Consider the following 14,729-nt stretch of genomic DNA (forward strand, 5'->3'; position numbering starts at 1 on the left):
TGCAGTGAAAATTCCTCCAGTGTGAAGTGTTGAGTGGCAGGAGCTGGAGTGCTATCTTGCAATCCTGGTAATGCTGTGCAGGAAAAGGAAACATTCCTCTCCATCCTGCACATGCCTTTGATCTCCCTGCATCCTTTCTAGTGTCAAAATGAGACTAGAAAAGGAAGGCATTTAGCAGGAAATGAGAAATGTTCCCACTCCTTCCTTCTGCTTTTGTAGGATAATAGCTTTCCTTGGTGTAGTTTCTGAGGTGAACGCTTTGACATATGAAGGAGATTGATGGACATTGCCTGGTTTTGCACTGGGAGGAATAGGGAAACCTCCTATGATAGAAAGTCCTTTTGACTTTTCCAATGAATGAGAGGGAGACTTGCAAAGGGATGTAGCTAAGGCAGGGTGTGAGTTTGTCATCCTCTGACAGCAGTCCCAAAGCCACCTATGGCAGGGTTACAATGACAAATCTCTTCCCAGGCTGTCTCTGCCTGTGTCAGTGTTGCAGGCTGAGGCTGGGACAGGAGATGCCTTGTGCCTGTCCCTGCCTTGCCTGATCCCTGACAAGTGGAATTGTGCCAGACAAAATGCTGGGTCTGGTGCATCTGGGTCAGGCAATGCTTTCAAGTTGAAAGCCTCATTGATGCTGTTGTTGTTCCTTTGGCACCTCTGGGCTGTGTAATGATAGGAGAGATGAGACTTGGAGAACTAATTCTGCTGATGCAGAGAAAGGGATCAGATCCCCTGGTTCCATGGCTTAGGATTAGTTCTGCCAAATCCTGGGTATGGCCCCTTTGGATTGACTCCTTCATTGCTGGTATGCAGCTGGAATGCTGAATGCAGCTAGAGAGAAGTATTACTCAGTAAGGTGACATTTTTCCTGGATTATTTCTTGACTAGAAATTACTTATGTCATTATTCTTTTCCTGTTTTCCTTTTGTTACTGACCCAAGCATTCTGCAGGGTGAAAGAATCCACTTTTGAGACAGGTTTTCCTCTCATAGTGCTTGGCCGCCACATGATTTTATCCTCTGTGAGGCCATGTAAAGAATTAGTTCTCCTTGTTCTAACAGCTCTTTTGGGGAGTATTTGAGAATGACTGGCGATCAGCTGTTTCCTTTAAGGACATTTTGAATTGTCAGTATTAGCCAAGATCAGAATTGTTTTGAGATAGGTCGTGTTTATTTGGGTTTGGGTGTCTCTGCTGAAAAGAAAGCAGAGAATGAACCCCTGGAAGAAGTAAGTAGAGCACAAGTGGAACATTGGCATGAGCACTTTGCTCCCTACAAATACAGGCTTGCAGAATACTGGGCACATCTAGTGGAGAAAGCAAAGCTGCTTTTGCATCTAAGACGTGGTGCCATTGTTTGTGTCCCAGAACTTCCTTTGTTGTAAAGAGTAATATAAAAAATCCCCAAAACTGCAACACCCGACCTAGAATTGAGTGAGAACTACAGAAACAAAGGCCTTGAAAACTCCTTTTGAAAACAATGACTTCCTTGCCAGTGTCAAATTCTGGAGAGCACTGTGAATTCCCACGTGTTTGGAATTGATCGTGTTGTAGTGGGGAGGCAGCGGGCAGCACATGAAGTAGTAGAGCCCTTCTCTCTTGGCTTGGCAGCTGCATATTGTTGAGAGAAATTTAACTGATGCTAGTTTCATGAAAAATAAAAAAGCAAGCAATCTTTTCAGTAACTAAAATGCACTTTGAATTCCTCACCCATTAGAAGGGCCGGATTAAAAAGGCATGCGTTTAATTAACTCACTTCTTCTCTTGTACCTGGTCGACAGCTTCTTCTGAACCTACAGCAAGAACCCAGGCAAAGAAGAAAAAGAGCCCTCAGTGCAAGACAGGACCTGGGATGCCTCTGTTCCCAAAGGAACTCATGGATCCCTTCAGTTTGGATATTCATGTGCCTGACCCCGGCCTTGGGAATGGAGGTCTGGGCTCCCAGCCAGCTCAGGGGGCCTTGGCCCAGGAGCCCCAGGAGCCCGGATCAGCCTCACAGAAAGGTGAGGTGGGATCTGGGCTGCTCTCTGTTGGGAGGAAGGGTCTTGTGTCAGCCCAGAGAGGCTGTGCACATTGGCAGGGAACAGCTGTGGCCTGCATGTGCCCCCTGCAAGGAGCTGTGCTGCTGCCAGTGCCCCTGGAGCTGCAGGGCTGCTGAGCTGTGGGGCAGGGAGAGGAGCAGGAGGGTGCCTGTGCAGCTGAGGCATTCCTGGAGAGCACAGGGCTCTGGGCTCCCTGCTGTCCCAGGGCAGCCCAGAGGCCAGGCTGTGCCTGTGGTAGCTCTGGGGAAGTGGCTCAGGGTTTTCCCCTGGCCTGCCTCAAGGTGCTGCCTGTAGGAGCATGTTTCCCTGTGCAGGTGTTTAGAAATTTCCAAGGAATGTGTCCCATGAAATATGGAGCTTTAGGTTTGCATTGCAGGCTCTGATCTGTTTTGTGTCTCCACTTTGCAGGCCTGTCTGGCTACCCTCTTGCTAAGAGGTTTTCCCTGGCAAGTCCCTCTGTGCTCCTTGCCTCCAAGCCATTGCTTCCCATGCAGATGAGCTCTCCTTCAACCATCCCCGGGAAGATGTGCCATGGAGAGCAGGAGTGTGGGAAACCTGACATTGCTGTGGCTGTGAGGAGGAGAGCAGAAAGAAACAGGAGCTCAATTCAGAGGAAAAAGGAAGTAAGGTATGGAGGCCAATCTCAGTCCAGTGTGGTAAATTTTCAGTTTATGTGCTGCCAGCAGAGCTCTGAGGCCTTTTCCCTGGAAGGAACTGACCCTTTCACTGAAGTTTGAACAGGTCCAGATTTGGCTCTCCCTGCTGTCTCAGGGCAGCCCAGAGGCCAGGCTGTGCCTGTGGTAGCTCTGGGGAAGTGGCTCAGGGTTTTCCCCTGGCCTGATTCAAGTAGCTGCCTGCAGGAGCATGTTTCCCTGTGCAGCTGTTTAGAAGCTTCCAAAGAATCTGTCCCATGAAATACGGAGATTAATATACTTTAGATTTACTTTGTGGACTCTGTTACATTTTGTGTCTGCATTTTGCAGGTCTGACAGGCTCCACTATTGCCAAGAATCTTCCCCAGGCACGTCCTCTTCACACCTTCCCTCCAAGCCCTTATGTCCAATCCGAGAGAGGTCTCCAATCAAGCCAAGCACAATGTATGATGGAGATGATGAGAAAAGGAAAACTAGTCCTGGGTACAAAGATATCAGAAGAAGCAGCCAGGAGCAGAGTTCCGTGGGAAAAGGATGTAAGGTAAGGAGACCAAGCTAAGTCCTGTGTGGTAGATTTTCAGTTTATTTGCTGTAGGGGAACTTGGAGACCTTTTCCTGTGCTGTGAGCGCAGGGAAGGAGCTGAGCCAAGGAACAGCTCAGCTGGACACTGTGCTTCAGGCTGTCTTTGCAATGGGTGTGCAGGGCAGATTTCATGTTCTCAGCATCAATACCAGGAGAGGTCTTTGAATGGTTTCTGGGCTCTGTTGTGGTTTCTCCTCTGTGTTATGGCTGAGAAAACACCAACAAGCAGTCAGAGCAGCACAAGTTGTCCAATCTTGAAAAGTAATCCTTCTCCATTTAGTAACCTACATATATCTATGAAGCACCTGTGTGTCTTGGTGGTGTTTTCTGTGTCAGCTGTGTCTTCTTTGAATGGAAAAAGGTGTTTGCAGGAACCTGCCAAGTCAGGTTGTCTCAGCTTGTGAGTTGTACAGCCATGCCCTTGGCACAGTTGTCTCTGATGCTATTTCCAGGTCCATCGGCTCCTGAGCAGCTGTGTGCTCTGGCATGGCTTTGTCTAGAGGGGAAGGGATGGGAGGTGGCCATGGGGAGAGCAGCCCAGAGCCCAGGCACACGATTGCCTTTGCAGCAGGGCCAGGACCTGCAGTTGTTTTGGGTTTGCCGTGGAGTGCAGGAGGAGGCAGATGAGCGACAGCTTTGGTAGAGAGAATGTGCAATCCAAGGCGTGGGTATTTGATTTCAGCCTTGCAGAGAAAGGGCCCAAGGTATCCCTGACAGGAACTGAACCCTTTCAGTGAACTTTGAATAGGTCCTGATTTGGCTCTTTAGCCAGGCCAGAAATGATGGGATACTAGGGGTGGGTGTGCATCTATGCCCAGTGCCTCCAGCCCCATTCCTGGCCATGGCATGGGGGCCCTGGAGCAGCTTGGGCAGGCAGAGAGCTTGCAGAGAGCAGCAGGGCAGGGAGCTCTGCTGGGCTTCCCAAATGCCAGTGAGCCTGAGCTGATGGATGTGTGGGGGCTGGAGAGGAGCGAGCATGCCAGGAGCTGAGCAGCATCTGTGCTCGAAGGCTGCTGGGGAACTGTAGGAGGGAAGAGCAGCAGCAGAAGAAATGAGGGCCTTGAGAAAAGCAGGTTTTGACATCCTGCAGAATGGCTTTGTGGGGCCATGGCTGGAGATCAGCAGCACTGGCTGTGAGACACCTTAGGGGCAGGGAGAGGCCAGTGATCTAAAGCCACTGCCATGCCATCCCAAAGGCCAGTGGGGGCACTGGCACCCCAGAACATCTTGATGTCAATGGCAGCTGGGATTGCAGCCACACTTGCACAGGAAGAGAGCAGGAGGGGAGAGGTGTCAAATGTGGGAAATGGTCTGTCCCTCACCAGTTTCCTTTCCATTGCCCATCGTGTGCCAATCAGCTCCATCGGTTTGGCTTGTCCTTTCCGGCCAGGTCCCAGTTGGGGGCATATGTAAAGGTCCTGAGGCATGAATGTGAGCATGGCTGGATGCTTGATCTGAGCCGTATTTTACTTTTTTCTACTCTTTCCAGACCTCCTTGCCATATACGAGTGATGGGGAAATGAAGAAGGCATCATTTGGACTGCCTTTGATCCCCCCAATATGCAAGGCAGGCAGTCTCCCTGTTGGAAGTGCTGCGGGGTCTTTGCCAAGCTCTCCCCAGCTGGATTTGCAGGAGTCCGGGGAGATGAGGTAAGCCAAGGTGTCTGCTGCTCCAGTGCTGTTCACCTCACTCTTCCCATCTCCTGTGGACATTTTGCACAGTCAGCTGTCCCATGTATTCAGGCAAACCTCTGTGTGTTCAGCATTTTGCCCATCTCTGATGATCCAGCCCAATGTCAAAGCCAACAGCAATGCCCCAAGAGCAGAGGTGGTGGTGGGGAAGAGGAGGCAGGGCTTCAAAGCACCTCAGGATGGCTCCTCTGCTGGACTTGGCTTTTCTGTCAGCCAGAGCTTGGCCAGCTCTGTGTGATTGCAGCCACTGAAAGCTTAAGGACAATTATTCACCTTTGCATCCTTTTGACTTTGTGTTACATTTCCTCCTTCATCAGAGTGACCATGCTAAGTGGGGTTTCCTCCTTTCATTGTACGCCCATTCCCTCTCTTCTCTTTCTACGTCCTCATATGTTCTTTTGTCCTCCATTTTCTCCAGGCCAAGGCCCAGCAGCCGAAGACAAGAGAAGCCCTCGGAACACGCAGGTAGGTCCGGAGCGCGTCTGTCCTAAAATGACCATTGGAATCTTGACTCTGAGGTGATATTTGAAAAGTTTGGTTAAAACTCATTGTTTGATTATTTTTTTTAATTAATTTCAATTCCTTGCTTGGCTCAGTGGACTCTCCCCGAGCCCAGTCCCTGGCAGTGTTCTCTGGTGGTGCAGTGAAAATTCCTCCAGTGTGAAGTGTTGAGTGGCAGGAGCTGGAGTGCTACCTTGCGATCCTGGTAATGCTGTGCAGGGCAAGGAAACATTCCTCTCCATCCTGCACATGCCTTATATCTCCCTGCATCCTTTCTAGTGTCAAAATGAGACTAGAAAAGGAAGGCATTTAGCAGGAAATGAGAAATGTTCCCACTCCTTCCTCCTGCTGTTGAAGGACAATAGCTTTCCTTGGTGTAGTTTCTGAGCTGAATGCCTTGACATATGAAGGAGATTGATGGACATTGCCTGGTTAGACACTGTCGGAAACAGGGAAACCTCCTATGACAGAAAGTCCTTTTGACTTTTCCAATGAAGGAGAAGGAGACTTGCAAATGGGTGCAGCTAAGGCAGGGTGTGAGTTTGTCATCCTCTGACAGCACAGTCCCAAAGCCACCTATGGCAGGGTTACAATGACAAATCTGTTCCCAGGCTGTCTCTGCCTGTGTCAGTGTTGCAGGCTGAGGCTGGGACAGGAGATGCCTTGTGCCTGTCCCTGCCTTGCCTGATCCCTGACAAGTGGAATTGTGCCAGACAAAATGCTGGGTCTGGTGCATCTGGGTCAGGCAATGCTTTCAAGTTGAAAGCTTCATTGACACTGTTGTTGTTCCTTTGGCCCCTCTGGGTGTGTAATGATAGGAGAGATGAGACTTGGAGAACTAATTCTGCTGATGCAGAGAAAGGGATCAGATCCCCTGGTTCCTTGGCTTAGGATTAGTTCTGCCAAATCCTGGGTATGGCCCCTTTGGATTGACTCCTTCATTGCTGGTATGCAGCTGGAATGCTGAATGCAGCTAGAGAGAAGTATTACTCAGTAAGGTGACATTTTTCCTGGATTATTTCTTGACTAGAAATTACTTATGTCATTATTCTTTTCCTGTTTTCCTTTTGTTACTGACCCAAGCATTCTGCAGGGTGAAAGAATCCACTTTTGAGACAGGTTTTCCTCTCATAGTGCTTGGCCGCCACATGATTTTATCCTCTGTGAGGCCATGTAAAGAATTAGTTCTCCTTGTTCTAACAGCTCTTTTGGGGAGTATTTGAGAATGACTGGCGATCAGCTGTTTCCTTTAAGGACATTTTGAATTGTCAGTATTAGCCAAGATCAGAATTGTTTTGAGATAGGTCGTGTTTATTTGGGTTTGGGTGTCTCTGCTGAAAAGAAAGCAGAGAATGAACCCCTGGAAGAAGTAAGTAGAGCACAAGTGGAACTTTGGCATGAGCACTTTGCTCCCTACAAATACAGGCTCGCAGAATACTGGGCACATCTAGTGGAGAAAGCAAAGCTGCTTTTGCATCTAAGACCTGGTGCCATTGTTTGTGTCCCAGAACTTCCTTTGTTGTAAAGAGTAATATAAAAAAATCCCCAAAACTGCAACACCCGACCTAGAATTGAGTGAGAACTACAGAAACAAAGGCCTTGAAAACTCCTTTTGAAAACAATGACTTCCTTGCCAGTGTCAGATTCTGGACAGTGCTGTGAATTCCCAAGTGTTTGGAAGGAAAGTGATCGTGTAGTAGTGGGGAGGCAGCGGGCAGCACATGAAGTAGTAGAGCCCTTCTCTCTTGGCTTGGCAGCTGCATATTGTTGAGAGAAATTTAACTGATGCTAGTTTCATGAAAAATAAAAAAGCAAGCAATCTTTTCAGTAACTAAAATACACTTTGAATTCCTCACCCATTAGAAGGGCCGGATTAAATAGGCATGAGTTTAATTAACTCACTTCTTCTCTTGTACCTGGTCGACAGCTTCTTCTGAACCTACAGCAAGAACCCAGGCAAAGAAGAAAAAGAGCCCTCAGTGCAAGACAGGACCTGGGATGCCTCTGTTCCCAAAGGAGCTCATGGATCCCTTCAGTTTGGATATTCATGTGCCTGACCCTGTGTGGTGGTTTTACTGGAAATGTGTTTTTGGCGATGCTGTGTTTGCACCAAGGGATATTCAGGCTTTAATATTGGTATCTAACCTGGCCATTAGGACATTGGACACGCCTCTGAGAACACGGGGTCAAAAGCAGAGCTCTCCCCTGGGAGGGTCTCTTGGGTGTCCGGCGGGAAAGAGTTCGGGTCTCTCCCCCGGCTCTGGGGGGGCTGCCCGATGGCTCCCGGTGTCTCTCTCTCTCTCTCTCTTCCACCCTTCCACCCCCGGGCTCAGGCCTACCTCTCCCGGCCACATGGCTTTTCCCCTCCACCTGCCCAGCCAGCAGCTGGGCCGGGGGAGAGACCCGAACTCTTTCCCGCCGGAAACCCAAGAGACCCTCCCAGGGGAGAGCTCTGCTTTTTGACCCTGTGTTCTCAGAGGTGTGTCAATGTCCTAATGGCCAGGTTAGATGCCAATTTTAAAATGTGAACATCCATTGGCCCAACCACAGCATCCCAAAAACCACATTTCCTGTCAAACCACCACACCCCAGCCTTGGGAATGGAGATCTTGGCCCAGGAGCCCCAGGAGCCTGGATCAGCCTCACAAAAAGGTGAGGTGGGAGCTGGGCCCCTTTTTTTGGGAGGAAGGGTCTTCTGTCAGCCCAGAGAGGCTGTGCACATTGGCAGGGAACAGCTGTGGCCTGCATGTGCCCCCTGCAAGGAGCTGTGCTGCTGGCAGTGCCCCTGGAGCTGTAGGGCTGCTGAGCTGTGGGGCAGGGAGAGGAGCAGGAGGGTGCCTGTGCAGCTGAGGCATTCCTGGAGAGCACAGGGCTCTGGGCTCCCTGCTGTCCCAGGGCAGCCCAGAGGCCAGGCTGTGCCTGTGGTAGCTCTGGGGAAGTGGCTCAGGGTTTTCCCCTGGCCTGCCTCAAGTAGCTGCCTGCAGGAGCATGTTTCCCTGTGCAGGTGTTTAGAAGCTTCCAGTAAATGTGCCCCATGAAATACAGAGCTTCAGATGCTTTAGGTTTGCATTGCAGGCTCTGATCCATTTTGTGTCTCCACTTTGCAGGCCTGACTGGATACCCTCTTGCTAAGAGGTTTTGTCTGGTAGTTTCCATGTTCCCTTATCGACCAAGTCCTCGCCTCCAGCCCAGAAGAGCTGTCTTTCCTCGAAGATCAGGAAGAGGCTGCCGACTGACCGAAGAGTGTTTCAAGAACAGGATTTATGTTTTAGGCTTCACAGTTACATCTGTACATATGTTATTTAGATGTAGTTATTTATTTATGAACATTTATAAATAAATTATTTGCAATTATTTGTGATTATTTGCAGTCATTATTTTTAGTCATTATTTTTATTATTTTTAGTCATTATATATAGTTTTGAATAAATGTATTTTGATTGTATATTTAGATTTTGATGACATTATTTTAATTGTATCTATTTTATTTTGAAGATTTTTAAAAATTTTATTTTTAAGAATTTTATTTATTTTTTATTTTTAAAAATTTAGTTACAAATAAATAAATAAAATTTAAGTAAACGAAAGGAAATTGTGACACAAGGACCTGCTAGCCTCGAGGTAATGGGAGTGCAGCTCACTCGATGTGCCAGTGTCTCACCACGTCCTTTCCTCACTGGGCCACCTCTTCCTCTTTTGCCATGTTTTCTTTGCGTCATTTATGCTGCTTTTTGTTACTTGGCATTACAACGGGGCTACCATTGATATGTTTGGGGGAAAATGGATCCAAAAGATCCTGTCTAGTCAAAAGTTTTCTACCTAGATGCATTCTGTGCTCACCTCATGCTCACTCCTCTGCCAGTGTGGCTGCATTCCCAGCTGGCATCCACATGATTAACATCAAGATGTTCTGGGGTTGCCACTGCCCCCACTGGCCTTTGGGATGGCATGGCAGTGGCTGTAGATCACTGGCCTCTCCCTGCCCCTAAGGTGTCTCACAGCCACTGCTGATCTCCAGCCATGGCCCCACAAAGCCATTCTGCAGGATGGCAAAACCTGCTTTTCTCAAGGCCCTCATTTCTTCTGCTGCTGCTCTTCCCTCCTACAGTTCCCTAGCAGCCTTTGAGCCCAGATGCTGCTCAGCTCACGGCATGCTCGCTGCTCTCCAGCTCCCACACATCCATCAGCTCAGGCTCACTGGCATTTAAGAAGTTCAGCAGAGCTCCCTGCCCTACTGCTCTCTGCAAGCTCTCTGCCTGCCCAAGCTGCTCCAGGGCCCCCATGCCATGGCCAGGAATGGGGCTGGAGGCACTGGAGTAGATGCACACCCACCCCTAGTATCCCATCATTTCTGGCCTGGCTAAAGAGCCAAATCAGGACCTATTCAAAGTTCACTGAAAGGGTTTAATTCCTGTCAGGGATACCTTGGGCCCTTTCTCTGCAAGGCTGAAATCAAGTACCCAAGCCTTGGATTGCACATTCTCTCTACCAAAGCTGTTGCTCATCTGCCTCCTCCTGCACCCCACAGCAAACCCAAAACAACTGCAGGTCCTGGCCCTGCTGCAAAGGCAATCGTGTGCCTGGGCTCTGGGCTGCTCTCCCCATGGCCACCTCCCATCCCTTCCCTCTGGACAAAGCCATGCCAGAGCACACAGCTGCCCAGGACCTGATGGAGTCTGGAAATAGCATCAGAGACAACTGTGCCAAGGGCATGGCTGTACAACCAGTCCAGGAGCTTCACGATGCCGCGGAAGCCAGGGCACGACACCATCCACTGCAGCGCCAGCTCCAGGGGCACAAGGGTGCCCTTGTGCTGCGGGGGGACCGCGATGCCCTCAGCGGGGCCGGTGCTGCGCCGCGCCCACCCCGAGATGCGATTCCGGGACACTCGCTTGATGGCCACCTGCGAGCCAAGGCCAGCGGCGGCCTGAGCTCGCCCCGCTCCGACCGGGCCCCGTCTCTTACCGGGGCGCTGTCGGCGAGCCGGGTCCCGGAGTAAACGCTGCCGCAGCCGCCGCCGCCCTCCCGGCAGAGCTGCTCCAGGGGAGCCTTCTCCGCCCGTGAGGGCGGCACCGCGCTCTCGCCATTCTGCCCGGGGCACTCGACTGCTCCGGCCGCTGCTCCTTGCCGAGCCGTCCCCGGCACCGGCGGCTCGAGGCCGGCGGCCGAGCTGACGAGTGGCGAAGCTCGGACCGGGGACAGCACCGGCGACGCTGCCGGGGACGGGGCGGGAGCCGGGCGGAACCACGGGAGGGGCTTCGTTCGGGGCCGGGGCCAGGCCAGAGCCCGCACCAGGCGGAGCCAAAAGCCCGCGCTGCTCCTCCAGCACCAGAGTCAGCGGCGCTTCCAGCGGTGCCACAGCCCGCACGGAGAGGGCCCGGCGGAGGCGGCCCCGCCGAGGAGCGCATTGCGGGACGCGGCATGGCAGAGGCAGAACACGGACGGGACGGCACAGCACGGCACGGGAGTGGAGAGGGTGTGAGAGGGAGAAGGGGACGGAGATGGAGCAGAGTCGAGCGGAAAATCGATCGAGAGAGGCGCTGCTGCTGTTGCTGCTGACTCCGCGAACCCAGCGAAGGAGCCGCCGCGCGTCCCGCGGAACGAAAGAAATTAACAAAGAAATAAGTACCTATGAAAGAAATAACTGAATAAATCACTACAGAAATGAATAAAAGCGTTGGCTTGCAGCTTTCTCCTTCCTTGGGTGAGATGAGGCATTTCCCTGGGAAGAATTCCCTGTCCTGATGGTTGTGCCAGAGCAGACAGGAGTGGAGCCTTTAATTTTCAGGTAGAAAAGGAAAATAGTTTCAGTAATGTCATCTCTTTTCATCCTCTGTCGAGACAGTTGCAGGCTGCTAAAAGACATGGTCTTTTGTTGAAAGAAGATGTTGCAATGTTGAACTCGGTCCCAAGTTTCTTTTTCTGCCAGAGGATGAGGAGGGGAAGTATCCCAGAATTATGGAGTCATGGCATGGTTTGGCTTGGAAGGGACCTGAAAGATCACATTGTTGCACCCCCCCTGCTGTGTCTGGGGACCCCTTGCACTAGACCAGCTTGTCTAGAGCTCCATCCAGCCTGGCCTTGAACACTGTCAGGGATGGCACATCCACACCTTCTCTGGGCAACCTGTTCCAGGAGAGTCTTTTTTTCTGAATCCCTCTTCTAAACCTACTCTCTTTCCATTTGGATCCATTCTCCTGTGCCCTGCCCTTCCTGCCCTCGTACCAAGTCCCTGCCCAGCTTTCTTGTAGGTTGCTGTCAGTGGAAGGCCACAGTTTGGGCAAGCCTAAGCCTAAGTCTCTTTTCCAGGCTGAAGAATCCGAGCTGTCTCAGCCTTTCCTTGCAGGAGAGGTGCTCCAGCCCTCCCAGCATCTCGGTGTCCCTCCTCAGCACCTGCTCCAGCCCATCCATGTCCTTGCCATGTGTGCTGGGGAGCCCAGCAGGGCTGGATGAACTACTGCAGGTGGGATGTGGAGGGGCAGAATCACTGTCCTCCACCTTCTGGCCGTGCTGCTTCTGATGCAGCCTAGGATATGGTTTGCAAATATCAGACATCTCCTGGGGAATCTTTTTGCAGTTTTGTGCCCAAGCACCCAGCACACTCTCAGGCGTGTGCCTGTGACAGCAGAGCATCCAGCTCTCCCAGGAAGGCCTTATTTGCAATGCAAGGTGAGAATACACAAAGTTTATCTCAAAATTCCAGTGGTTTTTAGTGAACCTTGAAACAGGTGGAATAGACTGTATTTTTTATGACATGATTCTTGTATCCTGTGGGCTCATATATTTCTGTGATTTTACTGAGATTGCATTGCTACAGCCACAGTGATTTCCGTGGAATCCTCTCTTAGCTGTATTCCTGTGACTGGGCCAAGAAGGATCAAATGTTCCTTTGAAACCATCTTTTCATTCAGCTGTAGATTTTCATGCTCTTCTGCAGCTGAGTTTTAGACTAACCATACAGATGTACCATCAAGGACTGCTGAAGGTATAACATCCTTCTTGATCATTTTCAGATTCTTATTTGCTATTTGCTTATTTGCTTATTTGCTAAGACTTGCAATTCCCATTTGTTTTGGTGGGAATTCAGCAAAGTTCCATTCCCTGAAGGCCCTGTTAAGCAGATATAAACATGTTCTAAATTTGGTGTATGACTCTAATGTCCATCTTCTGTCTACAGCATCACTTTGCTTTCACAGTCTTGATAAGATTATAAAATCAGAACTTGGAAAGAGCATAAAATAGTTCTGCTTTGGGTCCTTGCATCATCATTATATTTGAAGAACTTTGCAGGAGCATCATCTCTCTTGCCAGTATAAAAGCTTTTTTATTATAGTTACAGCATGGGTTAGTGGTTTTTTAAAAGCACTGTTGCCAACAGCAAATGGTTTGAAATTTTATAAATGTTATCCTATTAGGTACATGTGCAAATTTGCTGAAGTTCTTTTTGTATAATTTTGGTTACAGAAATTTCCTTACCACTTCCAACTTTTTTCCCTTTCTCTGCTCATTAATTTCCACCTCTATTCCTGAGTATCTGCCGTGCATTATAGTACTTCTGACAGAATTCACTTCACCTGATTCTAAGGTTTAGGTAGTTCTCTTTCTGTAATACAGAAATATGTGAATTCCTTTGAAATACAGGAGAAATACAGAAATTCTTTTGAAATACAGGACAAAGAAGTCCTTAGTGAGGCTGACTAAACCTAGCAATACACAGCTCCAGCAGAGAACACAAGCACCATAAGGAAGATTTCTGGGAATGTTGTCCTAGGAAAAGCAGAAAAGCTCATATGTGCACAGTCCAAGCCTCAGGGATCTCCAGACACATGGATTATGGGAACATCTGGTTATGTAGAGGTGCTGTATGTATCTTTCCCTGTTTATATATTGGACCCAGTTCCCACTGGTTAATATATCATCAGCCATGTTTCTCACCCTTTGGATCAATATTAAATATTTCATATTAATGTTCAACATATCTTCTGAACATCTGCAAAGGCATTTAGTACAGCTGTTGTACGACATTTTCTCCACACTGTGTCTCCCATAGAAGAAGTATTTCGCAGGGGAAATATTACTGCCTCAATTTTCAATTGCAAGTCATCTCCATTTGCAATTCACACAGGTGCCCAGGATGGGCTTATGATCCAGCAGCTGTTCCCTAAGGCACAACGCTGCATGTGCAGCTTTCCTTTCTGTGGCCCTGGGCGAGGACGGAACTGAAGGGTGCATGGACTGCCTGAACCTCCTACAATCTTCTGTAGAGAGGGCAAGCAGAAAAACGAGTGAAAAAAAATGTGCTTTTCCACCAGGTGTTCCCTATGAACAGGCAGAGCCAACAGTGACAAGCAACTTGTAAATATCCTGCTCCACCAAGTGTCTGCAGTTGGATCTGCAGCACTGGGAAAGACGTGGAGAGGTTTTGCTGGAAACCCATCTGCCTGTGACTGCAAACGGATCTGGCTTATTTTATTTTCTTACTGTCTGGATGATTGACTAATGAAGGCCCAATGAAGGCAGGGGAACAAACTGCATCAAGGTACCAAAGGCAAATTACTCGAAATATTTGGCTACAGCGCTGGATGGTGTTCTGAGGAGAAAGATGGATGATATATTGTCAAAATTGGAATATGACACCTATACACACCCCTCAAAAAACACAACTGGAGCACCAATCCAGCTTGGCAATTTCAGTTTTTTTCCTAAATCTTTCCTCACTCCCACGATGGGGCACAATTTTTTTTTTTCATGACATACCATAACATTGTTATGGCTTTCATTGTTATAGACTAAAAGGTAGAACAGATGTTTGAAAAACAAAACCTCTCAAAAGCTGTCACTGATTAAGATTTTATGAAATATTAAAGATGTAAAAGCACTATCAAAGTATCTTGTTCTAATATTGAGGATCTTCCCCAGCAGAGAAGAGTTCTGTACAGACAGTGCAATATGTTCTCCATCCTCACACTGGGGAGGTTTTACACCCACTCCCCAAAACAGCTTTCATGCCACAGGAGAGAGGAACTGTGTCTCTGAAAAGGTTTTCTTGAGCTATGGTAAATATAATTTAAGCAAACTTTTATTAGCAGTGGTAAGGAATTTTCTGTAAGTAAAATTTATTCAAAAGGAACTTCAGCAAATTTGCACATGTACTTAATAGGATAAATCAATGTTGTTTTTTTTATCAGAGACCACCATGAATTGGAAAAAAAATGCGCTACCTTATTTTAAGCAAAATTTTAATTTTATTTCATCAG

This window comes from Molothrus aeneus, chromosome 3, assembly GCF_037042795.1.
Source record: "Molothrus aeneus isolate 106 chromosome 3, BPBGC_Maene_1.0, whole genome shotgun sequence".
NCBI classification, from domain to species: domain Eukaryota; kingdom Metazoa; phylum Chordata; class Aves; order Passeriformes; family Icteridae; genus Molothrus; species Molothrus aeneus.